Source organism: Coturnix japonica, chromosome 3, assembly GCF_054131305.1.
Source record: "Coturnix japonica strain WE chromosome 3, WE-NBRP24, whole genome shotgun sequence".
Classification (NCBI taxonomy): domain Eukaryota; kingdom Metazoa; phylum Chordata; class Aves; order Galliformes; family Phasianidae; genus Coturnix; species Coturnix japonica.
Window position 1 is genome coordinate 16,101,315 of NC_140665.1, and position 18,788 is coordinate 16,120,102.

Genomic DNA, 18,788 nt, shown 5'->3' on the forward strand with positions numbered 1-18,788 from the left:
CACACTTATCCTTTGGCTTAAGTTAAGCAGCTGAAAAGCACAGCAGCCTTCAAGTAAAACACTACTACTGAATATTGCAAGCATGCCGAATGTTTTGTGGATGAGAATGCTCCCTCCCCTCAAAATATTTGTTTTTGATACCCACAAAGTAGTATAATGTCATTTAGCGAGGAAAATTCTGGCAGTCAATGCACAATCTGGCAGGGCAACAAGTACTGTAGGTGTTATGATACACACGCAACATGTTTTACAAATAGAAAGTGGTTTCCAGAGTTCTTTAATATATTCTAATTTCCCCCACCTCTGCCCAAAAAAGCTGCAGTTATGAAAATACTGTTGCGTACTGAAATATTAAACGAGAAATCTGGAGAGAGTTGGGTTTTTTCTTTTTTAAAAAAAAGCTCTCTTTTCAGCTATTTCTTTTTCTTTCTTTCTTTCTTCTTTTTTTAAGGCAGGTGTGTTTTTAGCAACTTAAACAGGTTGGGTTACCCACGAGAAGTAGTAATTTTTCCACCGAGCAGATTGAGGTATTCATACCCTCTTTAAACATTTCTAAATTTATTCTCCAGTATTATTCAAATAGAAATATTTGCACCCTGTATACCCTGAATTGGATAAAACCTTTTCAGTATTAACCCGTGGGTAGAAACCATGCAAATGAAGATTAACAAAATGCACCTTCTTTGAATCCAAGCAGCTTTTAAAAGAAATTCTCCCAAAAACCCATCCTACCTCAATTAGTTGTTGACATTTATTCATTCTATAGGAGAATCCCACTGAAGAGCAAAGCTAGTATCTACACAAGACTGACTCCCTACCTGAAGACCATGAAGATCTCTGAGATCATCATGTCTGACCATCAACGCAATGCCACCAAACCCATATCACTCAGTGCCACATCTCCATGGTCATTCAACGCCTCCAGGGACAGTGACTCCACCACCTCCCTGGGCAGCCTGTGCCAGTGTGTTACCGCATGCTTTTACACGTGGGAGATCAAAGAAATGGAGTGAATGAACTTCTCATGGCCACCTGTAACACCTACATTAGAACCAAGCACTGAGCAGTTTCCCCACACACTAACCTCGAGCTTCAGAGATAATGCAAGACTCCCTTCCTGAGAAATTGCTTCAGATCCTACTTGTGAATTCTCAAGGTACAGAAAAGCTGAGTTTGCACTTTTCCAAGTCTCTGAGTTCACCAGCTTCACTCCCAAGTGAAGTGACCACACTCACCTTCGGGAACAAAACCCCTTTGCAGAGCTTTCAGGTATGAGCAATGAGTCATGTCTGTTTGTCAACAACTGCCCCATCCAAAGCATGTCTATGCTTTGTTTGTGGGCACTTCCAAACCAGATCTCCACATAAAATAAAGGGAGCAGAGACTAAAGTGTCATGGAATTGAGAAAATCTTGCTGCCTTGGTTAGCACTAACTATGTGGTGTTCATTTGCACAGCAAAAGTTTGTCAGAAATTTCCTCTGGGAACCTGAATGGCTGGGCGCATATATCTGCAGTGACATCCAAATCCAGTGTCCTAACAACTGGGTATTTTCATTATCTAAACGAAGATGTTTTCAGTCTGTCTAAGGTGACAATCTTGAGTGATGACACTATTCTCACCACAGCTTCCTGGGATGGGGGATCAGCAAACAGTTCCCCCTGGGACTCCGAACCTGTAAGAAGAATAGCAACATAGAGGAAAACTGCAGTCTATTATGGGGCTTGGCAAGCTGTGGTATCTCAAAGCATGAGAGGAATTCTGGGAGCAAGACCTGGAAATGACTGGGCTTTCTTAGGATTCACAAACTGTTTATTTCCAAAGCCTACAAAAAGCGCTGCACTCAAGCCTGATACATCTGTTCTGCAAGCCTTTCCAAGCCTCTCTGCTAGCCAAGTTACAAAGGGCCACACTGCCAGCAAGAAATGTCTCCCAGACACCTTTTAATTCCTACACATGAAGCAACTGTGGGGGTTCATGCAGGTTGAGATGGGGGAAAAGCTGTCATGCAGCACTGCTACTGGACAGGTTAAGTGATACTCAGAATGAGGCTGGAGGTGGCAGCTGTGCCATCCGTTGTGTATCATGACCATAAGTCTACCTCTAGCCTGAGGACAACAAATAAAAGCAGAAGTTGGTGCAAATTATGTGAATTACTTTAATAACACTTGCTAGAAAATTACATCCCAATTCTGCCGTTAGCCTGCAAGTAGCTCTTCAGACAGCAAAGTGACTCCAAAATAAAGTACTACTCATCGAAAGGATAAGCTGAGCGATTCCGCCTTTAGCATTTCTTACCTGCTTGCAAACAGACTCCTGTCTTTACAACTCTGTTTATTGGTCTGGATCCTCATCTGGCCAGCCTCTTAAAGGTGAACTCAGCAATGCTGATTTCAGGTAGCATGAATTCATGATTTACAAGCATTTGCTAATAATTACTACAGCCTGTTGTCTGTCACCAGAACCTTTGCCAGATTCAGTAGTATTGATTTCTCACGGCGTTTCCCACCTGCTGCTGCTGCACAGGTGCCACAAATCATTATTTATGAACACAGAGCCAAGCTTTGCAGCATCTATCCTTTTGTGAAACATTTTGAGCCTGTCTCTTCACCTTGAAAAGTGGATCTGGGAGAGGTAACCCTGGCTGTCAGTCCTGTCTCCAGCTCAGCTGAGTCCCAATCCAGCAGACCACGTGGCTAAGTCCCAAGGGACTTCAGCATGTGCTTAAGGGCTCTGCTGGATCAGTTCCTTTGCAACCAGTCCGACTGCTTTGTTAGCAGAGCTGAGCACCAGGGCTGAGCTCCAACAGGAAATAGCAGCTTCCCTTTGAAGTCCTGCCACTGATGTTCACGTAGGTGGGACTTCAAAGAGGAGCCACCGCTTCCCCTCCCAGTATCGGAGGCCCCAGTGTTGGAGAAGCAGTAGTGCTGGTTTTAATTGCATTAAGGGATGCTTTAGGGCGGACGATTCAGCCCTTCTCAGTAAAAGGACAACTTTGAAAGGTTCCCACCTGCTGGCAAGAGACCCAACGAAAGGTTAACTCGCATCCCAAAACACCCTTTAAAACAAAGGTCTGTGGAAAGAAATCTCTTCCCCTTCTGCTTTTTGGTTTTTGTTTTCTACTACCACTGAGCACTACCTTTAAAGCTTCTAGTTTATTCTGGATCTGTACTGCTGGTCGTCATAAGAGACCCTGGGATGTGGATGGGGAATGGGCAACCTCAGCTCCCGTAATAGAGGGCACTGGAATGAACTGACCTCAACAACAGTTACACTGAGCCAACACCACGAGATACACCCACAGGCAACCTAGATGGCTGATTCTGCTGCTGACTGACTGTACAACCACACATGAGAGCACCTTCAACTTCTCTGTATCTCTTCCTTGAGGGAAAACAAAGCAGAGAAGTCTTCATCCTACATGGTGTAAATAAACTCAAATGATACCAAAACCTGACTCCATCTTCTCATTCTTCACTCCTGCAAAGACTGACAAGGTCTTGCAAAGATTGACGGTTTCTTCAGCCAGGAGTGAGGCACAGTCAGATGGGGGAGGGATCAGTCCCCTGACAGAAACTCTGAGAAGCACTGAGTACTGAACACACTAGATAAGCAGTCAGTATGACTAAGAAATAAAAGAAATGATATTTAAGGCTTGCACTGATCTGCAAAGCTCTTCCATGTTTATTGTGCTGTTTTTCTCTTACCTGGACTTCATTTCATAACTCTGGATTCCATGCATTTCTATACTCAAAAGCCAGCTATGCAAGTACATGAGGATTCTGAAGTTAGGTGAGTAATCACAGTTTGTTTGAGGGCTGAGCACTCTGCAGCCTCATCTCATGGAGTTCAGCTGAGCTTTGCTGTCCAGGTCACTGACTTGCCATAATCTGGGCATCTCACCTGACCACTTCATATTTTGTACTTCTGCACATAACACATTTGCTCAGTGCAGAACAAACCTGAGTCAGCAGCAAAGTGGTACAGCAGTGGGGAGCAATAAGAGGAGGACACTCCACTGAAAAAGAAGACAGATACTCCAAGAGTGCAGAGAGATCCTGACACCAGACCCCTCAGGCTGGCAGCAGCAGCAGTATCCATACAGTGTGACAGGACTGCACTCAACCACTCAAAAGATCCCAGATCAGACCCTGATGTCTGTCCTAGTGCGGAGAATGACTGAAACGCTGAACCAAAATTATTTGTGGTTCAGGAAGAAAAGAGTAGCAAAGAAAAACACACCCAAGTGGTTTTGCTTATCCAGCTCAACTGCAGGACAGTTCTTATAGAAATCCTTAAAGATGTGCCTCTTTTTATCAACAGAGAAGTGTTTTGTTTGTTTGTTTGTTTTAATATATTTCTCCTAAAGATTTCAGCTTTTACCAAAATAAATAAATAAATAAAATCCACCAAAATGCCACTGTTCAGCCCATTATGAATTCCTTGGATTTAGGAGCCTGGGGGGTTTAAATTGAGTTTGGGTGGGGTTTTTTTGTTGTTGATTTTTTTTCCCCCCCCTGAATATTTAATTTACATTTTCCACTGAGGGTGAAAAAAATATTCTGGCCAAGTGTAGGTTTCTTTGCAAGGTTGAGAAGGGTGAGGGGGAGGAAGGGGTGCAGTATTTTTCCTTAAGGACACAAACATTCCCTTATAACTTAAGTCACCGCTGCACTTGTGAGCCTGACAAATTTAGAGGACTTAAAATCAATCAATAAAAAAAGAGCTTGACCACAAAGGAAGTTCTGGTCAACCCTTCAGCTTTACATCATAGACAACATTTATTTTATCACGGCCTTACAAGAATTAAAATAGAAAAACGCATCTTCTTGGAAAACAGTAGTTATTTTCTTCCCCCGCTCAGATATTTTTATAAGCCCAGTTCCACCAGCCACGCTCATGCTGAGAATCACCTTATCCTGCAGGGCAGACCATGTATTTAGAGGCAAGATATTATGTCCCAGGCAGGACACTAAGATGCCTCCACCCAACAAAAACTCTACTATGTAGCTGAGCTGGACCAACCTCCAGCCTAGGACCAAGTCTGGTTTGAAGCATAACCCATACTGTCTGGATACTAGCCTCTATAAATAAACAGGCAAGAAGGTTTGGAGAAGAGGTGAAGCCTTTCTCATTAGTCGCGAGCTAGGAAGGAAGTTGTACCTGACCAGAGACTGCAGGAATCCACAGCTCCCTCCTTCCTTTAATAGCACTGCTGGAGGCAGAGAGGAGCAGGGCAGAGCAGCCTTACAGGGATGGTCCAGCAAAATAGCCAAGACAACCTGTGAAATGAAATACTGCACATGAGTAAGGGTGGCAGAACTTGCCTGACAGATACCTTTCTTGCTGGTTAACCATAACCACAATTTATAGCTGTTACCATAAAATCTTAGCAAAATGAAACAACGGCGCAGAAACTGAACTGAATCGCTGGCGAAACTAAGTCTTAGCCCATCCTTGTTCAGAGAGCTGCTTCTGATAGTCTGTCACCTTGCCCCTCCCTATGTTTTTTGGTTGTTTATACTTATTGGCTTCAGCAGAACTTCTACTGGGAAAAGGTTTCTCTGGTCCAGGAGACTTCTGGTCAAAACACACACACAAACATTGGCCACTCAGAGCAGCCAATGGTTTCGGCATTCTGCTGGAGTGCAGAAGCTCTATGTTTCACGGCCTGATACAGATCAGGGAGCTGAACTTGGATCTGCTAAACCCAAGTGGGATATCTTAACCCCTAGGCAAGAGGCCACTCTTGGATGTTGCTTTCCTGCCGGAGCCATTTCAGATTGGATGTAAGTAATAACATATTTGCTGGTAACAGTGAGACCAGTTCAGCAGCCCAGAGGCCAGAATGCTGAGCCAGAAAGAGCAGGAACATGATGCTGGGTCTCCCATATGCCAAGTGAGTGACTTGGCTTTCTACTGGTTTACTGTGGTAATAAGAAAAAAAAGAAAACAAAACGTTTATGCATCCTGTGTCTTACAGGCAGAATGGAAAAAACTTGAAATCTTGCAACATCTTGTGCAACAGGAGAACCATTTCCTACCCGCTGCGATGGGGGGTAAATCTGCAGCGTTTATCACCTCTCGTCTCCCAAGTCAGAACCTGGCCTGCTGCCTTCCACCCTAATTCAGAATGCACTTTCATCTCTAGAATAAACACCAAGACATATCAAAAGCCCTGTTGACAGTACTGCTCTCATTTTCTGCTTTAAGAAGTTGCCAAAATGTACAAAATTAAACTCTCCGAGTTCACAGTAGGCTGTTCTGTCAGTTTATCCAATTGGTAACATAATACTATCGTAACCTCTGTGATTCTCACTCTTCTTTTTTCTTCCCCCACCCCCTTTTTTTTTCTTTCATAAGCAAGAATTTCCCCTGGAAGGGAACACGTTTCCCCCCAAAATTAAATGATGGCATCCGATTTCAGATCTACAAATATAAATCAGATCCTGTTCCTTTGACACGGAGGAATACCACATCGTATGACACACTGCGGAAGCACTGCCCGTCCCACAGCAGGTAGGCCACGGCTATTACCAAGCTAAAGGAGCTCCTCAGGAAACACTCTCTGAAATGGCAGGAGTTGGCAAGAAACGTTCCCTGCCATCTCTTACCTGCTACCTAAAAAAGCACGTTTGAGGGCTAGCCCTGTGCTTTTTGTGTTCTTCATTGATCCTTTCAAAACTGAAGAGAAATTTCCTGGCCTCCAAAAATACTGAATGAGGTCCTTCCTTATTTCATTAATGAAAACATGAGCAAAATAAGCAGCATCATTTAACAAACTGCAATCCTGTGGAAAACTTCTAGGAAAACAGAAGCAATGCCAAACATTTCTCTAGCACCGGAGTTCCTAAGCAGGGAAATATATCCCTACAGTAAGACATGCATGACATTTCTAAATGACCTCTGCCTGAAATCAAAGCGTAACATGCCTTACCTCAGTACATAATTCATTCTTAATCTATTAAAGATGTGACTCATTAACATATTAGTAGTAGTAGCGGTGTTAATAGTAGTAATACTACTAATAATGTCCTGGCAGTGCTAACAGGTTTGAACACGCTTCCTCTTCTACATGCATACAACAAAAGGTTCTGTGACCTGGTACCACAGAGAAGGGAAGAAAATAAGTTTGACAGCCCTACCAGTTACTTCATGGGATGTCTGTTATTACCTCATTACCTCCCTGTACCGTTTCTTCTTATCTCACCTAAAATGGTGTAGGAGGAATTGATTTCTTTGTCTGGGACTTGCAGGCATGCAGTTCCCCTGATGCTGAGGCAAGTTCTGGTTCACCCACCAGTCTCAGCTGGCATTTCCACACAGCCAGGAAACCCACAGAGCCCAACAAAAGCATGGTGACCTAGAGCTGAGCACTGCCTGAGGTGCAGCCACATGGTGTTTGTATTCCGTGTAGGAGAGATGCTTAAACAGCACAGTCAAGAGTTACAATCTCACTGTTTAGATCTGACTTACCCTAGGTGTCGATATCACAAGATTTGATATAAAATCCGGATTCTGATTTTAAGTAACCTTACACATCTCCTGCTTTAAGAACTCAGCCTTAGGGTCAGGCCCTCCCCTGGTTCTAGAAAACTGACCATGAAAAGAAAAATTGATGGTATCCTTAGCTTCACACACAGCCACAACCTGCAAGCACGCATCTTCCTCTGCTCCTCTATGGTCAAGGAGGAGAAGATGAGCTATCCCACAACATCTTGCAATATAGCGTTGAATCCTGTACGACTCAGAATAAGAGAAGACGGGAAGTATCTTCAGCAGCACAGGATAGGAACAACATAAAGCAAGACTGTAATTATCTTCCTGCTCAACGCTTATGGTGCTGCAATGAAGTCTCTTCTGTCCACATCTCATCTATATGCAAAGGTGCATCTTGGTACATATCAGAAGAGCGAATGCTCTAAGGTCCTCATTAAAAGTCAAATGGTAAAGGTCACTTAGACACCAGATCACATGTACATCCAATTGAAACCTGTGGCTTTTTTGAAAGAAATTATTTAAATAAAAAAAAAAATAAATTTCCTAACCAAAAAATTCTATCAATGCAATTTTTTCATGTAAACCAGGCCTAAAAATAGTTCTTAGAGTAGCTGCCAGGAAAACTTTCTACCTTTCCAAGGCTTCCCCAAGACTCATGGCACCCAACAGGGCTTTTAACCCCCATCTCTGGAAATCTAGGACTAGGTGTGGACCTCTGTCCTTGCGATGGTACCCACCAGCCTCAGGACCTGCCCAGAGATGCTCAAAAACCAGGAAACTCAGTATTTCAAAAGAAGGAAAGCACCATAAGCACAGTCTGTCCACCTCTTAGATTGCAGTTAAAGGACACCCATCAGGGCGATGATGATCTCATTGTCGTTTCAATACTACTTACATGGAGCTCTACACACCATAGAGCAGCTGGAAGGGGGGTCTGCAGCCCTATGGCCAAGGCTGCTGTGGGATAGCTGCAGCCACCTAAGGAACTGTTGATGTTTACCTTTGCAACTGGTTTACCTAGCTCCCACCTGCTGGCTCTTTGGAGCCCCCAAACTATTATTATCGAGGAAATTGTATTAACTACTACGTGCCCAAGTGAGTAAGTAGACAGGCTCACCCACAGGGAACAGGAAAACAACACCTCAAAGGCCAATAACTCCTCCTCCCTTTCCTCAGGCTCACATTTGTTTTTGAAGGCAGAACCAAAACCAGGCCAGGTCAGCCCATGCCAGGCAGGAGGGACACGGCCCCAGGACCCTCCTTGCTTGTTTTTCATAGCTTTGCCCAAATCACTCAGACAGTGGCTGAAACCCACTAACCGTGTACTTGCTAGAGTAACTCTGTGACCTTGCCATTGATGTCTGCCTTTCTCCTCCAAACTAAACAACCCCCTGTGATCCCCACTGGGGTGAAATATAGCACTTGGAAGAAGAATCTACGTCTCACTCCTCTCTAGAGCTGGGGACGGTCCTCCCAGTGCTCCTGTGCTGTAGGAACACAGGTTTTTACATTCAGGCTGCTTTTACAGAGGTAAAAGAGGTTCCTGAGAGGAGAGCTCCTAAACTGAAACCACATTGCCCAGTCCGAGCCAGAGCCTGTTGCATGAGCTCTGTCTGCTCCCCAAGTCTTTCCAGTGCTGATTGCTTCCCGGCAAGAACACAGAACAGTGGGGCTTACAGCTCCCGGGAACCTGCCAGCATGGAAACAGGGATGACTAACAGCTCACAAGCATCCACCAGAGCTTGGAGACACTCTTCCATGTTTCCAGGTCTTGGTTGGTGCAAAGTGGTCTGAACGGCTCTTTGTGTCTGTAGCTGCTACTAGAGAAATATCTTTCCTCTTTTTCCTCTCTTTTTTTTCTTCTTCTTTTTTTCCCTCCATAGAGAAGCTGTTGAGACGTGCTCACCATCTCGCTCTCGTCTGATAACCCTTTCGGCATCCTTCCGTTTTCTGGTTATTCATTTGTTACCCCTGAAATCTGATTCCCAATCTCAGCCTCCTCTTATCGGCCCCTTTCACTGAGGAGTTCCAAAGCAACGGGTTAGTTTTAATCTTTGCGCTCTTTCTCTGTCCTCGAGGCCTCGTTTTTGCTGGGGGAGGAGGTGAGTGATAGGATGACGTTTGTGGGGGAAGGGGCTGCCATCCATTAACTCGCTGTTATCTATCTATTCATCTGCCCAGTGAGACAAAGGTATGATTGTGGCTCCAGCTGACAGACCTGCGCTGGCTTCACTCCAGCTCCCATGGGTCACAGGAGCAGCACGAATACAGAAGCATGGCCTGAGCACAGCCTAGTGCCCAGAGAAAGCCCCATGTTGGGCTCTGTGCTGAGGTCTGTGCTCCACACCTGTCTGACTGTTGCACCCAAACTGCCCCATCCTGACACAAGCTCTCTGCAGTCAGGTGCATAAACCTGCCATGAAAAACTTGGGATTGATTCTGCACCACCCCAGCATCCGGCAAACCCATTTTGGGCTGTGCTCTTATTTAAGCAATTATATAGGATATAGGGTGCTAGAACATGAGTTCCCTTATCTCCGTTTCCCACATTACACCCTTTCCTAAGGCAAACTGATGCAGCCCCATTGAAGCTGAGGCACTGATTGACACCAGCTGAAGATCTGGCCTCGATTCTGCCCTGCCTCGCCTCTGGGCAGTCATTTACACCTGTTCGTGGTGTGCACGGCGACCAGCAGCAACCACTCAGTGCTGCAGAGCACCGAAGTCCCATCCCACTGCCTTTGCAGCCCGACTTGCCACGCACCGAGCAGTGGCACGGGGCCCAGTTCCCCTTACATCTCAGTTGGTTTTGGCGTTGCACATAGGCATCCTCTCTTCAGCTTCTAGTAAACCTGGAGATTGCTGCCAAGTCTCATGAAAGAAAAAGTTGTGACCCAGTTCCTGGAGGGTGACTTAGTGTAAATAACTTTCGGTGGCCTGATGACACCCTCCTGAAATCGAGCAGTGCACTTGTCAGTTGGTGAAGCATGGAGCCAAAAAGCAGTCCCAGTCCAACCTAACGTGCTGAATGTCTTTTCCTTTCCTTGCACACGCAAAATCCCCAGCAATTTCCGGCAGACCTGTGGTTGTGCAAGCCAAACAGGGCTTGGCTTATTTTCTGAATCATCCAAATAGTGCCAGTTTGCATGGACAACATCAGCTTTTGAGCAAAGCTTGCCAATTCTGAAAAAAAAGCTTTATGCCTGAATTAGACCCCAGTTCCATCCAGCTAGCTGGCTTCCCCAGGTTGCATCTGCAGCCAGCTTTACCCTGGTGGCTGCGGAGTCTTCCAGGGGCTCTGCAGCTCAACCCTCCAGGCACTGCCTGAAATACACCTGCAGGAACAGAGGTCAAACTTCTCTCCACCATTTTACTGATCTCCATGGCAGCCTGTCTGGCTTGGTGCTGTTTGGCAGCCTCAAAAGAGGCTGTGCAAACAACGTTAGAGCTGGACGGCCACTAGCAAACATCTTTGTGATCTCCGCTTTTCTTGGAGACTTCCAGGCATGACAGTCACTCTGTTTTTTTCCATCGCCATCCTAAACCCAATTCTGATCTCCAACAAAATGTATCTAGCATTTAGATCTAAGGCAACATGGTTAGATCTGTGGGTTGCTTTGGGCTTCTAATTTCCATGGGGATTTGCATAATAAAATACAGTAATAGGCTGGGCATGTAGAGCGAGCAGTGGCAGCGAGCCAGCAGTTAATGAGCTCTATTGCAGACTCCTTAGCTCTGGACAAGTCACTCGACCTTCCCAAGTCACATCATCCCATCTGTGAAATGGGGATAGTAATACTTGCCTCACAGGGCTGTTGTGAGGATTAATTAGTTACTGCTTGTACATCACTTTGATGATCTTAAGAACTACATGCCTGCTAAGTATTGTTATTATATCACGGCTGGGAAGACACTGCAGGTAGGGCTCAATCCCGCCCCTGGAAAAAGATGCGTCTCTCCCCACGTCTTGTCAGATCAGCTGCTGGGCTTGCGCAAGGAGCGTTTATATAACCTTGGTACCAAACATCCATATGCACCTCGTTTCTCTGCGGCTGCCAAATCCCCTGCACGACATCCTGCTGGAAGTCATGCGATGCACCCACCTCACTGTAAACAGTTTTGAGCAGCAGCCCAACAACGAGCACCTCCTCTGTTCCCCTGTGCCAGTTTCCCTTAAGATAAGCAAACAGTTCCATCAGACATTTCAATGGTGACCTCAGGATCAGAGCTCGGCACATTGTGCAAAGCCCACGGGCACAGTCAAGGCCAGCCCAGATGGGACAGTGTGCCCAGCACCACGGCAGTGCTCCTGCACACAGCAAAGCCATGAGGGCTGCAGGACACAGGAAGCCTGCAGGAGAGACATGGGTACACAAGTAAACATGGCTGGGAAAAGTACTCTCCCCTCACCTATAGCCAGCCCCTCAGTGGGCACTTTCTTGCCCATCCTTACTGTCATCTCACATGGTCTCTGCCAAGTGAAGCTCTTTCTCCTGCTAAGCTTTTTGGGCCCGGATAATACAAAACAGGGCACAAAGAAAAGAATTCCAACAACTGCACAGGACTACGGCTCAGGATCATTAATAGGCTCAAGCCGCAGTACCCAGCCTACTCCAGGAACACATAGGAATTATGCACCCAAATTTCAGTGACATTCAGTGGAAGTCGGCCAAATGGCTCCCTTTGATTCCTTTGAAATCTGAGCCATAACCGTCACTGTATCTCAGACGTGTGAAGTGCTCTGAGAAGGCTCCCATATAGATTAGGCTGCGATCAAAGACTTCCACTAAAGTGAATTTCATGAAGACAGAGATTTGAGGTGAGGCTGACCGGCAGCAGTATTAGCTGCAAAAAAACCCTCCAAACCAGCAGGTTTGAAGGGGTTAAAGAAGAAAGTTATTTGGGTAGATGATGAACATTAACTATCATTTTCAGTCAGCATGCAATGACTAGTTAACAGGGCTTATCATCCCCAGCTATGTGAGGAATTACAATAAATGCCTGAAATGCAAGCAGGTTTCCGGCTTAGGTAGGTAAATAATAGAAGTCACTATTTTTGTCTGAGTTGCAAGAATTCCCCATGAACACATCTCCCCTCCTCCCCTCTGTACCACATCTAACCCTGCTCCCTGCTGCTTGGTAAAATGAGGTTCTTTCATGCATCCTCAGGACTTGCTTTGTCTGCAGAAGCAGCGAACTCATGATTTCCTCTTTGGTGGAAAGCAGGAGCTTACATTTTCTTCATTCATGCATTTAAAATACTTTCACAACGTAATGACCTAAGGATAAGTGGAAGGAGATACGAGCAGTTCTGGGATTGTATGATTTCTAGGGGAAATATGACAAAGCAAACAATTGGAGGATGGTGCTGGTGCAAACCCTGATAGCAATGCTTCCATTGCAAAGGCTTCTCCATCCTGTGAAGAAAATGCTCTCCAACTCCTCAGTGATTCAGCTGCTATTTGAACAGCCAGGGGAGAAAAACACTGATAGAAAAGGTAAACTTTGAGTAACACTTGGTAGGAAACAGGGAATCAAGTCATTAGTCGGGCAGTTGATTCTCATTTGCCCCAGGGCCATTTTCTCTGCCCTGGCATACCCAGGCACATGTCTGGCCTGGCCTGACCTCTCTCAGAGGCCCTTTGGAGGATGGTGGGATGCAGCCTACACACACCAGCTCTGGAGGACACCAGCTTCCCACCTTGGGAGGTGAAAAGGGGTGGCATCCGATGCCTCGTGCAGTCCCACATTGATCTGCCTGGGCTCCAGGCAGCCTGTAAGTCTGTGATTGGGAGAGTCTGGTGGGGATAGGGCAGTGCCCAGGAAGGGTTAACCAGCGCTGGGCTCAGAGCATGTCCTCCCTCGCTGCTTCACACACACTGTATTTCTTCCCAAAGTGAATATACTAACACTGGCACGCTCCCACACACCGCCTTGGCTCTCCTCCAGGAAACCATAACCCAGCTATTTGGCACACAAGGCCACAATTTTATTTACACAATCAACTTCTTGATAAACATAATACTTACAAAATACACCACGCCCTAAAAATAAGAAAGGAAGAAGTAGGGGGAGAACCTGTAGTAACCCAAATGTCTTGGCTCAAAGGGCAAGCCCCCAAAGAAATCACCCTCGGCTATAGGAGGGCTTGCCCTGTACTTGGGACAGAACCCTGCACAGGGGAGCACAAAGAGCCTCCCCATGTCTGGTGGCTGCCAGGATGATTTGAATCACAGAATCACTCCGGTTGCAAAAGACCTAAAAGATCAAGTCCAACCGCAACATAACCAAACTACTATTTGAGCTGACCCGGGCAGGTTTGCTCCTGGACAACGGGGAGCACAGGCACCCACTGCAGCCCAGAGCCCTTCCCTGGTGTCACCACTGCTCACAGTGATGCTCCCTGCCCCCTGTCTGCAAAGAAGGCCCTGCTTTGCCAATAACCTCTGAGTTAGACTCATGTCTTGCTCTCAGCCTCTCCTTGAATTGATGCTGTACATCTCTATGAATACCATCTTCAGCTCCATGCCCCTTCATTACTCCAACCAAGTGCAAATGGGAGCTGCGGATTTTCATCAGGCAAGGAGAACATTGCTGATTTCCTGTGGCAACCAGATTTTCCAGAGATATGCTCCAGTTTGCCAGAGCAGCAGCCAAGTCAGCCAGGAAGCCAAAACCTCTGGCAGCCCCCAGGGCCTTTGGTGAAGTTCTGCCTAAGCATTGCTTTGCACTGAACGGAGAGGCAGAGGTGCATGCTGCTTGTACCTGGGGTCACCTGAGCTTGGCTCCACCTTCCTCACCCTTCCAGCTCATATTCCTCCCTAGGTCCCTTCAAAACAATCACCTTGCTTGGCTGCTTGTCCAATGGCTCAGCCTCACACCATTGACTCTACAGACAGTGGAGAGTAGAGTGGAACCTTGTGCAAGCTCTCCAAGAGCTGTGGCTGATGCTAGTTCTGCCAAGTTCCAAAAGGCACCAAGACACCCACAACAACACAAGGAGATGCTTATCCACAGCCTAAATCCCACTCAAGAGAAACTGCACAAGGAAAAATAATGGGCCAGGGGCATTAAATTGATTTATACTGGCTGAGGATCTGGACAAATCTGCTTTATTCCTTACAGATAAAAAGACCTGCCTGAGGCTATTGAGCTTTTTATAGTTTGGGAAACAAAGATTGATTCTTTTTCTTTTTCTTTTTTTTTGTTGTTTGTTTCACAAATAGGAAGAACCACCTTCAAATACCAGAGACACACAGCAATCATTTAGACAGATAAGTATCTTGATTCCTAGAGATAACAGGAGCTGAATGGTTGGCCTCAAAACCAAGCATTCGTGACAATTCTTGAAACAAGAATGTTATAACTCTCCATTTCCATACAAATTTACATGCGGCTGCAGAGGAAAGCATTCTCCCTTCACAGCTGGGTAATGTGCCCTAACCATGCTCCCCACAGCCTGGCTGCAGTACCTGAGCACCTGGGGATGGGTGCTGCCTGACACAGATTTGCTTCTTTTTCAGGCTGGGGAGAGAGAACATGGATTCACCCAAACAGATGGTAACTGTGATGGAAACTTCTTATGCTACCCAACACAAAGCAACTACTATCTGCACTCCATTTCCAAAAGGTAGCAGCTGAAACAAGAGCTACCAAGACATGCCAGAAGGAGAGCTTGCCCTTTGCGGCCTGCATCTTGGCTGACATGGTCACAGCATAGAGGGACCTTAAGCCTGCTGCAAAAGGCTGATGCAGCTTCTGCCACCCCAGAGCATGTTGGTGCCACCTGACTCCTGTAGCAGCCATTCTCTCAGAGACTTGCACTGCAACACAACATTTGAAAATAGTAATTCAGATGCCTGCCACACATTCAGCTGCCTGTTACATATATCAGCTGCTCCTTGATTTCTCCAGAGTGGTCACCAGTGATTTTGTAGTAGAGCAGTAACACACAATCATATTATAGCATCATAGAATGCCATGGCTTAGAAGGGACCTCAAAGTCCACCCAGCCCTAACCCCCAGCCATGGGCAGGGCTGACCCCCCCCCCAGCTCAGGCTGCCTAGGGCCCATCCAGCCTGGCCTGGAGCACCTCCAGGTATGGGGCACCACAGCTTCTCCGGGCAGCTGTGCCAGGGCCTCACCACCCTCTGAGTAAAGGATTTTCTCCTCACATCTGACCTAAATCTCCCTTCTTTCAGTTTAAAATCATTGCCCTGGTCCTGTCACTATCAGACCACGTAAAAAAAATGAGTCCCCCTCCTGCTGATAAGCCTCTTAAGTACCGGAAGGCTGCAATGAGGTTTCTTCACAGCCTTCTGTACTCCTGGCTGAACAAGCACAGCTCTTTCAGCCTTTCTTCATAGGTGGGTTGAAGTGAGCCTACAGCTATCAGTCTAACCACTTCATCCAGCACAATCCAACCAAGAGGGATTACACTACTGGCCAATAGCCTAGAGAAGCTCCTGCACTACTGCTCTTCCTGCTGCATGGGGAGGCAACACTGGCAGGATCCTTGCAACCATTTGTAAAGTTAAAGGGCTTTGAAAAACTGAACGGCCATTGGGAGAACACAATTTGGTGCAGTGACTACTGCCCACTCAGAGCAATATTGGGACGAGGATAAAATACAAGTGATCTTCCTGCCAGCTCACCTCCATATCTCACACCATGGTAGCCCCTCTCTTTTCTTGCACTTCTGCCATCTGGTACAAAGATCAGGAAGAGCCAGGGCCCAAACAAGAGCTGCCATAGGAAGGACACGGACCTGCCAGCTGAGGGACGCTTCCAGCAGAAGCAATTGCTGGTTTCTCAGAAACAGGCTCCAAATCAGCCTCATCACGCCTCAGAAGCAAGAGCCACAGGAGGGCAAGATGTGGAGGAGGACTTCAAGGGTGCTTTCAAATGAACTGAATCAGAGGTTTACCCAACACCGCTCTTTCAGAAGTTTCTGAATAACGCACTGGCTTGAACCACTGAAAAGAAACAAATAAATGAGCTGGCAACTTTCACAGGGAGGAACCTTGAAGACCAGTTCCCAAGGCCACGCCAACCAGCTCGGTGTGACAGCATGCAGGAATGAAAATAGGTAGGTAACATTAACAGAAATACACTGAAACTTAATAACAGCAGCTTGTCAGGACATGCACAAAAGAGAAATGGCTCATAATAGCTACAGCTTGTATTATGAATGTTTCATAGCCATCTGGCTAAGAGAGCTGCCTAAACTCAGCTGGTGTTTTGTATACGCCGTTGTAAGCCATGGCTCATGGCTTACCATAAAGCGAAAGTCCTAACGTTTATAATCAAGACAGACACCATTCCTCTTGTCAGTCAAAAATGCCTTAGAATAACAACACACCAATGAACAGTGCCTCTAATAAGCTAACATTGTGTCCTCCCTTTGGTGTAAATCAGCAAGGCTCGGTCAGGGCAAGGAGAGTTATCCGGATGTGCACCAACTTATGTTCCAGCTCCATTGTATTACCTGCTCCTTGGCTCACTCATGACTTCCACATGTCTATCAGTAGTTTAAAGCAAAGGCACAGTTTATAAGAAAAAGTAATCCCCCTGCCTTCCCCTCTCCTGATCTGATTCGCATACAAAATGGGCTTATGAACTCAAAAATTATGGGAGGGATTCAGGGAGGAGGAAAAGGAGACACAAGAGCCCTTTTATTTTGCGTCTTATTCACAATGAAAATTGGCACAGAAGCCAACCACATACATTAACATAGTTTGGGCAAGTTTAACTCTCATGAATACATTTCTGTGGAAAAACTATGTGACTATGGAAAAATCCCCTCTTTTTTTGCCACTTGAAAAGATAACAGGCTTCTATGTGGAACATACCCAGAACCTGCCCAATTCAGAGACATGGAAATACAAAGATGAATAAGTCTGAGTTTCCCATGCTAGGGGCCCATGGAAACTGAGAGGGGAGGAAGAAGTAAGGAGGCCCATTGAATTAGGAGAAGGACTTTCATCCTACAGGTGAAGGAAGTATTTGAAGGCATGAGTAACATTGCAGGCCTGTTCCAGAGCCCATTTAAGTCACTGGCAAACATTTCATTCACTTCACTGGGATGTGGGTTAAACAGTTTTAAAATACAATCCAAGGCTATTTGTGCATTGCTGTGTGATGAGTGGGACTCAAAGCTATTCCAGTGTATCCAGTCCTCTAACTTACCTGCTTTCCGTCCACATCTCCGGCTGCTAGCCTGGCTGTTTCCTAGGCTCCAAGTCTCAATATTTGTAGAGGAGTCACTGAGGAAGACCTAACCTCAACAACTTCTTGGAGGACTGTCTTAGATTGAAGTGCAAGCTAGACTGCACCCTTGTACAAATGAGGCAGCCTGGAGGAAGGAAAGCTTTGGCCAAGGAGAATATCAACTGCACCCCTCCTCTTTCTCTGTATCTTTATTGCCTATGCCCAAAACTCAGCTGAGGAGCACCCTCAGCATGTAGTGCAAAGACTGTAACAAGCAGTGGTCTTATCCACTGGACAATGAGAGCATCTCCCTGTGTAATGATACAAGTGCACCTGAACCCAAAGCCTGTAATTTAAAGCTAACTCAGCCCCCAGCCACAACATCCCATTCTAGGATCCTCTGATCCAATTCAGTCCAGATGCAGCTTTATAAGTGCTACAAAATTTCATGAGCTGCAGAAAAATAGCAACTTTCTTCATCCATCCCTAATTGCAATCTACAAGCCATTGCCATTCCAGTGTAAAAGCCCTTCTCATTTGCTCAATGCCATCATACAGCACTAGCCCCGCTACACTGTTGTATTTGTAGCAGAGGACAATAACCTTGGAATTACTATTTTCTTTTGAACAAACCAGTTTGCGTTATTGGCCGATCTGATATGATATGATAGCTTGCTTTACAAGTCCTTCAGCAGACCACTCGAGTAGCACGTCATTGCACCAGGCCTTTAAAACTTGCAAATAAGTTTTATAGATTCCTAATTGAACTCTTTAAATTACTCACATTGGTACAGTGAGCCTCACCATATAGAAAACTCAGAGATTTCAGAAGAGAAAACATCACAGAGTCATCCTTTACTGCTAAGTAACACAAAATTAAACAGTGAGGTAGGAGTAGGACAGGGAATTTTCCTCCAAGGCCAGCAGTTTAGAGCCCTTATCGCTGTGACACATCTGAGAACCATGTATTTTGCACCTGCCTAAATGTGGAGTTTCCACTGATGTCAGTGTGTGGAACAAGCGAGGTGTACAGATCCACACATCGAGGGCAAAGGATCTGCAGAGCAGATCAAAAGGGA

At 45.9% G+C, this 18,788-nt stretch overlaps 1 long non-coding RNA gene across 1 annotated transcript in view; it reads right to left on the reverse strand.

The window, feature by feature from the left end:
- Positions 1-392: 392 nt before the first annotated feature.
- The window catches only part of LOC116652411 (uncharacterized), a 190,354-nt gene continuing 171,958 nt past the window's right edge, over positions 393-18,788 (reverse strand). The window contains exon 5 of the long non-coding RNA XR_014944502.1: positions 393-5,281. This is a non-coding gene — a long non-coding RNA (uncharacterized LOC116652411). The remainder of the gene's footprint in view (positions 5,282-18,788) is intronic.